Here is a 16,645-nt window from a genome sequence, read left to right on the forward strand (position 1 = left end):
CTTGAAGAAATAATGACTAAAATTTCCCCAAATCCATTGAAAGTCTTGGTTATATACATATTCAAGAAACTGGATGAACCCGAAACTGGTTAAATATTAGAAGGTACATGGTGAGACACATGAGAATCACATTTTAGAATTCTAAAATGTAAAATTGTGGAATCATCCAGAGATGACTGATCTCCTATCAAATAACAAAATCATGAAAAATAACAGTAAGAGCTTATTGGCAGTAGGGGAGGACAAACGGACGGTTGTCTTTTTTTTTTTTTTTTTTTTTTTAACTATTGCTGTGGTAAGACACTGAGAAATTTGGGAGGAAAGGCATAGTTCATCTTATAGCTCTCATTTCGCATCCCATGGTTAAGGGAAGAGCCAGGGCATGAATTTAAGGTAGGAACAACAAAAGAGCCGGTCTCATAAAATACAGTGTAGAAGAGACTGATGAAGACAGCAAATGTTGACCTTTGGCCTTCACAAACATTAGTTCATATGCACCCATACACGAAGCACTTATGCAAATGAACATACACATATGTGAACATATGTACAAATAAGCATTTTAGTAAATATGCAACTGTTCTTGTTGGTGAAACAGGCTATATCTTCCATCTTTAATTGCAAAGAAGAATATTGATGTTCACAGAATATGTCTGTAGTAACACCCACATCACAGACAGCTTGTAGACTCAAGAAACCCCCATTTAAACACGTCTAAAATATCTGTGAGACTTTGAGATGGCTTGGTGTGTTAAGGTGCTTACCTCCATTCCTGGCAGTCTGCGATCTATCACTGGGAGCCATGTGGTAGAAGGAGAGAACAGACTTCTGCAAGTTGTCATCTGACTTCCAGACATATGACAACACACACACACACACACACACACACACACACACACACACACTCACGCTATTTTAATTAAAGTATTCATCTATGGAGGAATGGGATGCTCTAATTAAGCCCTCTACTAAATTCCACATGGGCAGATGGGCTTTTGCTTCCTCTTTTTCCTTTAACCTTGTTCCCTATCTGACTTGAGGAGCTTTGGGGAAGCAGACTAATGCAATATAAGAACCCCCAAATGCCAAATTTCAATAAGGTTTCATTAGAATCGAATTTTCATCACCTGGTATGAATGGCTCCCATGACCCCTGCTACCCAGAGGGTCTCACATTCCTACTGTTTCATTTTTGATTCTAGATACATTGATAAGCACCTTCATACACAGAAATGTTCAGTACAACAAGCTAAATAGAAATCTCTCTTCTGTTTCCCTGAGGCTGTCAAAGCAGATTGAATGAAATACTTTGAAATATGACCAATTCCTTGAAGATAAACTAGAGAGATTTCTCTTTATCCCACTGTATTTCCTATGGGTATCAAAACAGTAGCAGAATAAGACCTTGTCATTCTAAATTGACTATACATGTGTATGAGGGAAATAGTCATTCAACTCTTCTGAAGAAAATAACTGGTTTTCATTCACTTCTTCAACTAACATTTTGATGAGTACATATTATATATTCAAATCTTACAAGACTGCAAAATAATCACTTCAACATTTCCTGTGGCAGAACTTGTAGATTAACAATCAGGAGTCCTGCCATGCAACTTCTCTAGAAAGCCTTAATAATGGCTCAAACAAAATATGTTGATTTTTAAATTACTAGAAAACACATTTTAAAGATAAGCATAAAACCAGAATTGTAAAATGATTTAAATTCATTACCAGATTGTTTTTTATAACTCTTTGTACACAGCAGAACCTTCACATTAAATTACCAAGTTCTCCTTTGTGTGCATTTCTGTGTGTGTGTACACTCATGTGTGTGGAGATAAGCATGTGGGGATTGCATATGTACTTATGTATGTGGAAGGCAGAGGTCAAACCTAGGTTTTGTTTCTTCAGTAGCTATCTACTTTGTTCAGAGAAAGGGTCTTTTCTTGGGACCTGGTGCTCTCTTATTAGGCAATGTGAGCTAGCCAGTAAGCTCCAGAGATCTACAGGTATTTACCTCTCCAGCCCTCAGATTACAAGTATGTACCATCATGCCCCCCCTTTCCCCACAGGTGTTCTGAGGATCAAACTCAGGTCCTCAGGAATACACAATAAGTATTTTACTGACTGAGCCGCTTCCTCAGTCCCACTCTTTTAGGTTTTTGCCATGACAGAACTCTATGGCCTGCTCCCACAGGGTGAGAAGAAATCTCTTCTTTATCATATGATCTCTCTTAGCTGACTCCTGCATGTATGTCTAAAGAAAGGACAGAGAACCAGTTCTCTGCATCCAAGGAGGCAACAATACTGAATAAGAACTGATTATTAACTTTTACCATTTTTATGTGCTATGAATCAGATAGAGATAAGCTATAGTAGGAAAGGATACAACTAGGTTTTATGCAGATAATGTTCCATTTGACATAAGGACTTGAGCATATGGATTTAGGTAGCCATGAGAATTCAGGAATCATTCTATTATGGACACTGTGGAATGACTACTCTTAGAAATCTCTATTGAATGTAATACATGGTGACTCTATTATACTAGAAGTAATAGTGAGATGTGGTTGAAGAATGAAGAGAGTCATACAAGTGACTACATGGCCTCCATTCTCTTTCCATCACAACCATGCTTCTGTTTAAACCTGCCTCCACCAGTGCTTCTGTATTCCTCCACCTCTCTTCTTAATCTTTCTTTTCTTTCTCTGACTTCTCAGTCTTTCTCTATTTCCTCTAGGGATTTTCCACACTGATTTTCTCACTCACTTGCTTTCTCTTCTTACTGGCTCTTACATGGGATTATGCTGTAGAATGCTACTCCTTGTGATATATTTTACCTATCTAATAATACACAGAAAGACAGTAGATATTGAAACATCTCTTTCCCTCTACACATCTCAACAACTTGCGGCATCCTTCTGCTAAGCTAAGCATGATTATAAATAAGAGAGATAGAGAGAAAGGCTGGGTGGTTGGTTCAAGAAAAGTGCTGAAACAAAATTCCCCTTCATAGTCAGTTTTATTCATAAGGTCCCATGACCATGGTCAGAGAGTATGGATGGACATTGTCAGGCCTTGAAGTGGGAAAACAATTAGAAAAGTATCATATCACAGATAACATGATGAGGCCTTGTAGAGACTGAACGCCTTTCAAAACCCAGATTAGGACAGAGCCTTGAAGGACAGCAAACCTTTGGGTCAGGTGAGACAGTCACCATGCATGACATGAAATGAACCTGAAGAAAAAAAGCCTTGATATCACTTGAGCAAAGGGAATTCACGATGTTTATACATTTCCAGACAGTGGGGGACAGTGGGGAGTTTCATGCCATGTGATTTTAATAGATGCCAAGGGGCACAGAGAGGCCTAATTGCTCACTGTAGAGGCATTAGTTCTTTCTAAAACAGATGTAGGTAGAGTAGCTCGAGGCTCTGTGATCTAACAAGAGGGAGCTCTAGTGACACCGACTAGGAGGCTGGAATGGTCACTGCCTGGGGCTGACCCTTAAGTAAGTCCATTGCTTTCTCCTTAGCAGTTTCTTCATAATTCACAAAAGTAGGTTCACTTGTGTCTATGTTCCTACCAGCTCTGAAAAGTGTAACTTTTCTTTCCTTTCTTTTTTCTCCCTCCCTCCCTCCCTCCCTCCCTCCCTCCCTCCTCCCTCCCTCCTTTCTTTCTTTCTTTCTTCCTTTCTTTCTTTCACTTTGCATCACAAGCATGGGGATTATCCTCCTTCACTGTTCCGTGTAGAAGGTTAACGCCACACTGGAAATCTCTTCACACAGCTGAATCTCCACAACTCCACTGGCCAGTGCCCACCCCCACCCCAGCAGCTGTTCACCCCATGTACTTATTGATAGCCTTATTTGGTACACAAGCGGGAAAATAGTAGTACATACCGTTCTTGCTTGCTCTTCTTTATATTTCTGGGGAGAGACTTCCGGAATCTTTTGATTCTGCTTCCAGACCTATGACCTATCATTTAACTCATGATCCTGATTAGTCTCTTCTTCCAGCCTGGAAGGAATGTTTCAATTTTGGGGAAATTTCAATAAATACCTCTGAAGCAGAGTCTGAAACTTTCAAACCTGACTTGTTTCTAGCATTCTAGAGCCCATAAGGACTGTAGTCTTTTTATTTGTTTGTTTTAGAAAAAATGACAACTGTGTTCTGGTTTATAGAATGTTGAAATATTTCCCATTATTTTATAAGTAGTGCTGATTACATAGGGTTTAAAGTGCCTTCTTTGCTTGTGTGTACATAGGGGGTGTTCATATGTGTTCATATATGTGTGAATTTATATACATGTTTAGGCCAGAGTGCAAACAGAGGTGTTTTTCTCCAGCATACACCATCTTTTTTTTTTTTTTTTTTTTTTTTTTATCATGAGGCAAGTTCCTTAATTGGTCTGGCATTTGACAAGTGGGCCATGCTAATTGGTCTTGAATAAAACATTACTTGCCATATTTGGATTGTGTGGTGTTCACACTTTTTAATAGTTAATTGAGCATATAAAAGGCACAGCTGATTGAGCTGAAGGAAAGCAGAATGTGACTTTGCCTTCATATTACAGCCATGTTTATTTATTTTAGTGAAATTTGTATGATTCTGCTGTGGTTGAGTTTTGTATGACTTATTAGGTTCTGCTTTCTAGGTTTAACAAAAAGTTTAATTAACAAAACTGTTTATGAATAACAAAATATATGTGTTGCATATATCACACAGAACAGCTGTCCACTCAGTTCTTCATTCTATTACTCTATTAACTTACTGTACACACTTACACACCCTGAGAAATACTTTGAAATCTGAGCTTAATGATGAAAATGGTTGAAACATTCCAGCAAACATTACATTCTAATGTTGCCTACTCTCAATTGATTAACAGTCAACTGTGAAGTACTAATGTTTGAGACTTTTCCTGGGGAGAGGTGATCAAATGTCTATCCATTTCAGACATGGCATTGATTGCAGATCAAAGAATGAGGTCACCAAAGTTCAACTGAGTATTCCAAAGAGTTCATTAGTGTTACTTTATAGGAGTTTGAATAAGGGGTTGGTTCCAGTGACATGGATGACTCAAAGCAACTGCATCACTGAAAACTCACCCCAGCCTGATTACAATCCACAAAAGCTGCAATCCTGAACTTTTCAGAAGCTCTACAGGCCAGACTACACTTACAATGCAACTTTGGGGAAGGTGAATTTTTATCAATCTGCTAGGCTTCAGGGGCTTCCTGAGATTTCTGAATTGTTAAGTCTAGACCTTTAATGAGTCTGATCCTCATGTAATATTTCAATTAAAAGGAAATTACTATTTAACAGGTATCCACATTTACTACTGAGTGTCAAGAATTTAATTCATAAAATTCACAGGAAGTAAGCTAATGCCTTAGAAGTTATATTATGCTTGTGGATTTCTGTGGGCCTCTTTAGCACTTTGTTTCTTCCTTTTCTCATGTGGTCTTCATTTACTATGGTCTATTCCTTGTTCTCCCTCTTGATCCAGCTGGGATCTCCTGCTCTCTTTCCCTCGACCCTTGCCCTTCATTGCTCCCACTCATGTCCAGGTTGTTTATGTAGATCTCAGCCATTTCTCCATCATTAGGCCATCTTCGTGTCTTTCTTGGGGTCCTGTTTTCCAGGTAGCCTCCCTGGTGATGTGAGTAGCAGTCCAGTCATCCTTGTTCCACATCTAGTATTCTCCTATGAATGAGTACATACCATATTTGTCTTTCTGAGTCTGGGTTACCTCACTCAGGATGATTTTTTCTAGATCCACCCATTTGTCTGCAAACTTCTTGATGTCATTGTTTTTCTCTGCTGAGTAGTATTCCATTGTGTATATGTGCCACAATTTATTTATCCATTCTTCAGTTGAAGGGCATCTGGGTTGTTTCCAGGTTTTGGCTATTACAAATAATGCTGATATGAACATAGCTGAGCAAGTGCTCTTGGGATTTCAATTTTCTTGTTTGTAACAGAAAGATTTGAAACACAAACTCTAACATTTCCTTAATGTTAAAAAATTCTAAAATACTGTATCTATGAGACAAATAATGAAAAAAAACTCTTCTACTTTTCTTTCATTTTCTCATTTTCTCCCATCCTCTCCTATTCTTTTCTTCTTTTTTTGTGTGTGTTTTTGTGAGTTTACATGTACCAATTCATTTTAGTTAACCACAGAGGACTGAAAAAAGTGTTAGATTATCTGGAACTAAAGTTAAAAAATTGTGAATTGTCTGGCATAGTTCATTGGAATCCAACCCACATCCTTGGCAATTGGAACGTAAGTATGGGTCTTGTGTTTCAATGTTTACTAACACCAACAAGTGTGCATATTGTCTCATTCAGTCTCCCTCAAACAAATGTACACACACACACACACACACACACACACACACACACACACACACTGGCTTCTCAACCTTTGACTTTAAAAGCATACATTATAAAAGTAATTTACTATAGGTTAACTGGATAATTAGAGTTCATCAATGTTGATATAAGTTTCTTGTGAAATCTTTAAAGCACTCATTTAAAGAAGTTCATTATTGAAATTAGGATGATAAACTGAATAAAATTAATAAGTTAAGTGATGTTAGAGATAACTTCTATATTGTTTAGTCAGTTCTTTAGCACTCATGTGATAGGGAAGAAATCTTTGTTATGTTTCTAAGCCATCATCAGCTATGATTAGAAGATTGTTACTTAAATTCATAATTGGTGTCATCACAGCAGCAATGTCATCTGACATTGTCATTGAATTTGACAAAAATATCAAATCATCTACCGAAAAGAACCTTATAGACATTGTAAAGGACTTCCTTAGGAAAATTGTATGTGTATCTTATTATCACAAGAAATGTATAATACATGAAACCAGTTTATGTGATAAAGATTAAACATGCAACTGGGAACAGAAAGAGCAGCAGGGACTTGAACATCTTCAACACTTCTCAGGATAGAATTTCAAATAGTCCTTGCCTGACAAGAGCAGTAGAATGTTGTATTCCCAGGCTTCTGATACTAGTGAGGAAGTTATCAGGTTGGCAGACTAGGTAGCTTAAGTGTAAGATGAGATATGAACTCTCACAATACTGTCAGGTTCAAGTAACAAAACATGTCTACAGGAACAGATCTATTACAAAGGATGAATCAGAAAATCCAAATCATATCACAATTTCTGGAGAAGCCAGCAATCCTCTCACCCTGGCAAGAGGCAATGTGAGGAAATGATTTTATGTTGAATAAATTTAAGAGAATGGAATTAGAAAGCAGCTGCCAAAGTTACCAAAATTCAAGGTAGTAGACAACTTCATATTTTCCAACTGCATATGCATGTGATTTTATCTTTGAAATTCATGCAGTTTGTCTTCAAGCAAGTCGAGGAACACGGATTTTTAAATGCATGCCTTGGAAGACTGAAATAAAAATTGAGTTCTGAGCAAACAGAAGAGGAGTTTTAGTTAAGCTTATGATGAACAAAGATGACAGCTCTGGCCTCAGGCAATTTTTAGAATTCTTGCAAATACCGTCTAATATACTCTTAGTCAACCCCTAACCACATGACACACAGTGACATTTTATTGCAATGAGGTAGCAGTAGAGCAACAATCTATCAAATACAGGGGATCCCAGTGAGAAGATGAGCTAGCAAAAGATAATGAGGAGACTAACACTAGAAGGCAGAGCAGAAAGATCAAAGGGAGAGATGGCTAAGAATCCAAAGCAGATGTCACTGCTGCAATACTCCATGTCCAATCTTAGATTACTTCATGTCTCACCTTTCTTGGGGAACACAACTCCTAAGTTTGAAAATATAGTTTATATAAATTGATGCAATGGTACGTTAGTTGGGATGGAACGAAGAGTTAAATCTTTAACAATCTTTGTTGCAAAATGCATTAGATCTTAAAAAAAATGAACAAACCTTGTAGTAGTATTAACATTGGATGTAGAAGCATCATCTATCATTCATAATCTGTGATAATTCATCATCTATTAATAATCTTTCCATCATATATCATCCATTGTCTGCCCATTAACTATCATCTACCAATCATCTGTTGATATAATTAACCATTCATTGTCCACTACCCTTTATCTATTAACATCTGTCGTCTGTCCACCTTCTCATCTATTTGTCTGTTTGTCTTCTACATGTCTATGTATCTATCTATATGTCTATATATGTTTATATATTATTTATCTGTGTATCTTCATCAATTATCTGACACCTATCATATTTTTATTATCTATAATAAAACCAATCTATGTATCTGTCTGTCTATCTACCTATCATCTATTTATTTACCTGTTATCTACATCTTTCTTATCTCTTTTTTATCTATCATTCTATTTATTTTTACATGGCTAGATGTTGAAACCAAGGTCTTAGAAACGCAATATGGAGATGTTCTCATTCCGCAATATTTCTTCACCTATATAGTGAAAGGTCATTTCAACTCTGTGTAAGCATCTTACCTATGTAATATTACTTTCACACTCACTCTGTGGCTGGCTGGGTGGCAGGCCCCTTGCATGCCTCTCTCCTTGTTCTCTTGCTCTTTCTTCTTTCTTCTCCCAGATTTCTCCTTCTATTTATTCCCTTACCAGCCCTGCCTATCTTTTTCCCTGCCTCACTATTGGATGTTCAGCTCTTTATTAGACTGTCAGGTATTTTAGACAGGCACAGTAACACAGTTTCAAGAGTTAAACAAACGCACCATAAACAAAAGTAATACACCTTAATATAGTATACTACACCATTTCCCCCTTTATGTCCATTTGAAGTTAGCATATTCAGAGAAAACAATACATTATCTATCCTATCTTAGTGAATCCAAAGTTTTACACCTAATTTACTTTTTATCATAACTAAGGAAAACTGCAACTATAACTATCTAGTCTTCAACTCCATCAAAGACCCAGAAGAATGTAATAGTATCTAACAACAGAGATATTTGACTGTCTGTTCAGTCACCCAGAGTTCCTCTGCAATATTGTGGCATCCATCTTCAGCCTACAGGCCTAGAATATCTGGAAAACCTTTTGGTGAAGCAGAAAATTTGAAGGACTGTCCTGCTTTGTATTGCAAAGTTTGTCATTAGCTCTCCTCTGTGTCCTGCAGAATATCTGGGAGACTCTTCTGTGAAACAGGAATTTGGAAGGACCATGCTGCCTCTTTTTTGGCAGTATAAAACATTTGTTTTGGCAAAGTTCAACAGTCTTTCTCCTGTGTGTCCCACATGTCCAGTCTGCACAGCACTGAAGCTGAAATTTTTCCTGTGTTCCACCTGGCCCAGCATTGGGACAAATCTCTTTCACCTGCCAGTCCCGCAGCCACTCAGACCCAAGTAAACACATATAGGCTTATATTATTTACAAACTGTATAGCCATTAGTTCAAGCTTAATGATAACTAGCTCTTATACTTAAATTAACCTATAATTCTTACTTATGTTTAGCCCCATGGCTTGGTAACTTTTCTCAGTTCTGCCTTCACATCTCGCTTCCTATGTATCTTAGTGGTGACTCCTGACTCAGCCTTTCTCTTCTTGGAATTCTCTTCTCTGCTTATCCTGCCTATACTATACTTTCTGCCTGACTACTGATCAATCAGCATTTTATCTATCAACCAATCTGAGCAACACATTCACAGCATACAGAGCAATATCACCCATCCTTTCCCCTTTTCTTTCTATTTAAAAGGAAGGGTTTATCTTCAACATAGTAAAATTACATATACCAAAACAGTTATCAAGCAAGAATTACAGTTACAATAACTAGTCTATTTGTATTTTTGGCATCATTAAAGAAAATATTCTATCTATCCTGTATTTGTGAGTCTAAAGTTTTATATCTAATTTATCTTTTATCATAACCAAGGAAAATTATAACTATCTAGTCTTCAACTACATCAAAGTCCTCAAAAGGATACAATATTATCTAAGTAAACAGGAAGAGCATTGTAAGTAACTTCCAAAAATATGGAATGACAGAGACAGTTGTCTTCCTGGAAAGTCATCCAAAATTCCTCTGAAACATTGGGGCATCCATCTTCAACCCATAGGGCTAGAGTCTCTCAGTCATTTCTCTCTGTGTCCTATAAAATGTCTGGCAGTTTCTTCTATGAAGCAGGAACCTGAATGACCATTTTGCCTTGCAAAGTTTAGTGTTCACCTTCCTACAGGTCCTGGATGTCCAGTCAATACAACATTTTGTTAAGCAGTCCAGGCAAGAATAGTTTCTTGCTCAAATGGCTATTCTTGCCAAGAAGAAGATAAACTCCATATGGAGTGTCTTCAATGCTCATCTTTCTCTTTGAAGTAAGTCGGTGCTGCCAGGAACAGACATTTCTCATTGTCCAGAAAAGTCTAAGTTTTTAAAACATTTTAAATGCCATATTTTCTAGGCCTTTGAAGTGTTTGAAGACTACCTACCTAATGGAATTATATCTATGTATAACTAGAAAGCTTAACTAACACTACAATGTTTGACTATCATAGTAGACTAATTATTAATCTGTATTTCTTAATTATATATTATAATTTAAATGAGTTATATAAACATAATACCTTAAATGAGAGTAAAATATATATATATATACATATATATACACAGTATAACAAAATTAATTTTAAATTAAATTAAATTAAAATCTAAAATCTATAGCAGTATAAAATATTTTAAAATTAATATTTTAAAATTAGGTTTATTAATCTACCCTTTTATCCTATCATATCAATACTATCCCCATTTCTTCTTTAGAAAGATATTGATTATGATCAATAATAATTTGTAACCAACAACCTAAACAAAGACAAACATCAATAATCCAGTTTTTGGGATTGTGGGTATAGTCTTCTAGGTTATTTCCTACTGATAGAAGGCACTTTATTCTTATGGGGATCCTGAGAAAATTAAGAATTATGGTCAAGTCCTGACTGGAGTAGTCTGTGATGCTGTATTTTCTGAGCTAGTTTCCTTGAAGCTGTTTTTGGATATTAGATCATCTGGGTGTCTCAGGGGGTCTTCCTTGATCAAACCATATTAGCCTGGAAGTAATCCATATGTTCTCATCTTCTCTGGAAACAAAAGCAGAACTTCTTTTCAAAAGCAATGTATCCTTAGACATAAATTTTAAAATCAAAATATCTTTAAAATATACATATTAATTTAACTCAGCAGCTTTTACAGTCAAATGTCTCTCTGCAGTTAAAAATTCCAATGACAATATAATCCAAACTCTCTGTGTAACATCCATCTTTACATGGCTTATTTTTTATATTACCTTTACTGTCTCTTTAAAGACTTTATTTTTAAAATAATAATTTTAGAGGTTTATTTAATCTGAATCTGACTTAATGTGTTAATTTCTTGCTTTAAACGGCAATGGTTAGTACTGAAAAAGCAGTTTTGCCTGCCGACTCCACCCATATCATTTTTTAAACATGGTGGAGATACTTTACCACCAGCTTTGGGAGTCATGCTGTCTACTGATTATGGGAGGCAGTGGGTCTATGCTTCTATCAAAGCAGCATGTAGCCCAGAAACCTGTTTTTTTCTATACTAACAAAGGTTAAATCAACTACATAGCATAATGTGTGGCTTGGAGATGCCTCTGTGCACTGTGGTGGGAATTCACCATGCTGCAGGACAAGCCTGGACAGCATGCCATGAACCTGCCATTGAGTAGCTCAAGCTCACAGGCTACGGCTGGCCTGAGAGAGACAACTGGGAAGCAGTTTTTAGCTCTGTTTTAATATTTTTTTTAAGGCTTTCTCAGATTTTAGGTAGGAACTCTTGCTCCATGTTTTGGCACCATTTGTAGCTGTATGTTTTCCTGTGTCCTGCCTGGCTCACCATCAGGACAAATCTGTCTTACCCACCAGTCCTGCAGCTGCTCAGACCCAAGTAAACACATAGAGGCTTACATTATTTACAAACTGTATGGCCATTAGCTCAAGCTCATTGCTAAATAGCTCTTTTACTTAAATTAACCCATAATCCTTATTTATGTTTAGCCACGTGGCTTGGTGCTTGGTACCTTTTCTCAGTTGTTCCTTCACACCTTGTTTCCTCTGTGTCTGGCTGGCAACCTCTGATTCAGCCTTCCTCTTCTCAGAATTCTCCTTGTCTTCCTATCCCTCCTATACTTCCTGCCTGACTACTGGCCAATCCACATTTTATTTATCAGTCCATTAGAGCAACAGATTCACAGCATACAGAGCAATATCACCCATCACAACACACTGTCAGTAGTCAAAGGCAAGAACAGTTTCTTTGTCCAGTGGCTAATCTTGCCACAATGAAATAAAACTCTATAAGGAGTCTGGCTATCATCTCTGAAGTAAATTGGTGCTGCCAGGAGAAGATGTGTCTCATTGTCATGAAAAAACAAAACAAAACCAAAAACCTTAGTGTAACAAAAAAAATTTAAATGCCATATTCTATAGGGCTTTGAGATGTTTAAAGACCATTTATCTATTTACAATACACATATTTAACCTAGAAAACATTTCTAATGTGACTAAATTGCAATCATTGTAGATTTACTACTAACTTCATTTCCTATTTATTCATTGTATTTTTAAATGAACTGTATAAGTACAATACTCCAAACAAGAGTAGAAACATATATAGTGTAACAAAATTGACTTTAAATTTGTATCAATATACCAAAATCCATGCTAATGTAAAATATCTGAGGTTAATAGTTGTCTTTTTATCCTATGTTCCTATATTCCCCTAAATTATAAGAAGCATCCATAACCCACCAAATAACCAAAAGCCTCCCATACCCTCTTGGGAAGGTGGGCATAGTTTTCTCCACACTGCTTCCTGCTGTCTCTGGGTGAAGCATCTTTAGGGTACAAGAGACAAAGTTTGAGATAATGGCCAAGCCCTGGGAAGATCAGCTATACTCTTTTTTGATACATATCATCTGCCAAAATTCAGGAGGTCTCCCCTTGTGAAACCCGATCCATCTGATTCCTGAAAGAATCCATGGACTCTTGTGGGAACAAAACTCAAAAATATTTTTAATCTCCATTTGAAAAATATATTTTTGACTCCTTTTTTTTTTTAAAGTTAAGGCATTCCTGAAGTAACTAGATTGGTTCAATTTAGCAGCCTAGTTCACAATCCCATGTCTCTCAACAGTCACTTGCTTCTCAGCATTCAAAAAATTCAAAATCAACACAATACTATATAGGATCCAGACTCCTTGTGTGTGTTCCCTATTTGCATGGCTTATTTTTGTTGTTGTTGTTGTTTTACTTCTCTCTTCAAAGACAATTATTTTTTAAGTTATTGATTTCTTTCTATGACTGTTCATACAAGTTTTCTTTCTTCCTTCCTTTCTTTCTTTCATCTATCTTTCTCCTATGTACATTGTAAAATACACTGGAATCTGTTTAGAGGTTTTTTTTCCATCTGGATCTCTTTAACTATGTATCTCTAGTCTTTTATTGATCATGTGAGAAAACCTTTAAACTGCTAACCCACACCTGAATCCTCTAAGCACCTCTCTTGTTTGGATCTACCCACTTCTAGGTTCATGAGAGTCAGTCTTAAAGCTTGTATTCTAATTGGAGGTTTGTTTGGCCTGGAACCACATTCAGCACCCTGGCTAAGGAATGCCAGTGCCCCAAACTGCAGCAGACAATTTTTACTTAGATTTTTGTTTCTATTTTGTGTGAAAAAGCTCTTTAAGTGTTCTGCTGTACAGCAGGGTTTCTTAAATGAACCATGTCCCGTTTTCTTTTTTTTTCTGCTTTCTCAGACCCTAGTGATATTTGAGCCCCACACTGGTACTCCAAAATATTGTTTGTTGTTTTATTCTTTTGGCTCTTTGCCCTTTTGAGAACCTGCCATCTAGCTCCCAAATAATTACACACAGAGGCTTATTATTAATTATAAATGCCAAACTGTAACTTAGCTTGTTTCTTGCCAGCTTTTCTTGACTTAAATTAACTCATCTCCCTTTTGCCTCTGGGATTTTTCCTTTTTTTATTTCTGTATCTTACTTTCACTCTTACTCCATTGTTGGCTGTATGACTGGCCCTGGCATCCTCCTCTCCTTATTCTCTTGCTCCTTCTTTCTTCTCCCAGATTTTTTCTTCTATTTATTCTCTCTGCCTATCCTTTCTCCTGCCTCACTATTGACTGTTCTGCTTTTTATTAGACCATGAGGTGTTTTCATCAGGGACAGTATCACAGCTTTACAGAGTTATTAAATGTAACGTAAACAAAAGTAATATATTATTAAACGATATTCTACAACATATACCAAACTAGCTAACCCATGAACTTACAGAGAATTCATGTCTTTGCTTCCCAGTTCTATCATGAATGGGGATTACAGAGGTCTTTGCTGTTGAGTCTGAACTTTACATGAGTTCTGGGCATTCAAACTTGATTGTCAGGATTATAGGGCAAGAAATTTTATTGACACAAACCACCTCCCCAACCTTGGTATGTATCATTCTTTTTAAAATTTATTTTTTTAATTTGCTGGAAATATTTTTTTGAGCTGAGTATCGAACACAGGGCCTTGCATTTGTTAGGCAAGCACTCTACCACTGAACTAAATCCCCAACCCTTGAAATACCTTTTTTTTCCTTCCTTTTTTTAATTAAGAGATTTTTTTATTCATTTTACATATCAACCACAGTGTTGTAAATTTCTTAAGTACTATAGTATATCATTTCCATTTTTTTCCTCCTCCCTCCAATTCTGCCTATATCTCCCCACATACTACATAAAATTCATCACTTTCTCTTCTTTGATTATTATTAATATACATAAAGAACTCTGGGAAAAATAACTGATCCTTTCTCACCTGCCATTGATTACTTGTAGTATTTTATCTGTGACTGGAACTTGTGAAATTTCTCTCGTTCACACTGATATGTCAACTGATATTGTTGTTATGCAGTTCTTACTAATGCAACTATATTGTCATGATTTCTTGGATGCAGCATTGCTGTCATATATAGAAGCCAATATCACACAACAGGCATACTGGTCTCAAACTTTTACAACCATTCTGTCCCCTCTGCTGTGATTTTCCATGACTCTTAAGTGCACATATTATGTAGTAGATGTATCAATTTGTGTTGGGCACCCCATAAACACTGTATAAACCAGTCTATAACATTTTTTGAATTTTTAAAGCTGTAGAAATAGAAAGCAGATTAGTGGTTACTAGGAATGAAACAGAATGAACAGGAGGAGAATGTGGCAGGAGCTTTAAGAGGGCCATGTGACAGACATTTTGGGACATGGAAGAGTATTATAATGTGATTGTATTAATATCCATATTTTGCCTATAAAATGGCATGATTTGGAAAAATGTATGAAGTGTGATATCTCTGTGTGATTTTTGTCAAATGCATATGAGTCTATAATTATCTCAAAATATAAAATGTAGTGATAATGAAAGTAGAATGGATTGGGAACACAGGCTCTTGTAGCCTCATTTCTTGAGTTCACACTGAAATAGAAGGAAGATAAATATATGTAAATATCCTAAAGAATTAAGCCATGTTCTTGAAAAGCAGATAATTTTATAATATCATCAAAGCTCTGTTGTGCTACACATTGTAGATTGGACCTGATGTAAAAGTTACCTATCATCACACACATTACAACACCAAAGTTTAGTCCTTAAACATCTCTGTATATCAGTTTATTCATGTGAAAGATTTATTCAGATATGGGCTAGCAAGACAACTCAGCTAGTACAAGTGCTTATAACAAGGTCTGGTGAACTGAGTTAAATTCTTGGGTCCCACATAGTAGAAGGAGAGGGAATTGACTCCCTGAAGTTTTCTTCTGATGTCTACAGGTGTGTCATGACATGCTTATGCTCTTCTAGCCTTACATAAAATAAACAATACATGTTTAAAAAGAATTATATTTTTGGTTAATTTTTATTTATATTTTTTAATTCATGTTGCATTGCAATGACAAATCACACTCTCATCCTCCCAAACCTCCCCCCCCACACACACATACTCCCATCCCTTCCTCCAAAATGATAAGGCCTCCCTTGTGGTGTCAACAAAGGCTGGTACATTCAGTTGAGGAAGGACCAAGCCCTTCCCCCCTGCATCAAGGCTGAGCAAGGTATTGCACCATAGGTAATGGGATCCAGAAAGCCACTCATGTACCAGGGATAGATCCTGATCCCGCTGCCAGGGGCCTCTCAAACAGAAAAGCTACACAACTGCTTGCACAGGGCCTAATCCAGTCCCATGCAGGTTTCAAAGCTGTTGGTCAGAAGTTCACAAGTTCCTAGGAGGTTGCTTGGTTCAGTTGTCTCTATAGATTTCCCTATGATGATCTTGACCCCCACTTGATCATATAATTCTTATTCCCTCTCTTCTGCTGGATTCTTGGAGCTTGACCTGGTGCTTGTCTGTGGATCTCAGCATCCGCATCTATCAGTTACTGGATGAAGGCCCTATGATGACAGTTAGAGTATTCACCAATCTGATTACTGGGGTAGGCCAGTTCAAGTATCCTCTTCACTATTGCTAGTAGTTTAATTTGGGGTCATCTTTGTGGATTCCTGGGAATATCCCTAGCATAGGTTTCTCCCTTACCCTGTAATGTCTCCTTCTATCAAGATA

The sequence above is a fragment of the Peromyscus leucopus genome, chromosome 15 (assembly GCF_004664715.2).
Source record: "Peromyscus leucopus breed LL Stock chromosome 15, UCI_PerLeu_2.1, whole genome shotgun sequence".
Taxonomy (NCBI): Eukaryota; Metazoa; Chordata; class Mammalia; order Rodentia; family Cricetidae; genus Peromyscus; species Peromyscus leucopus.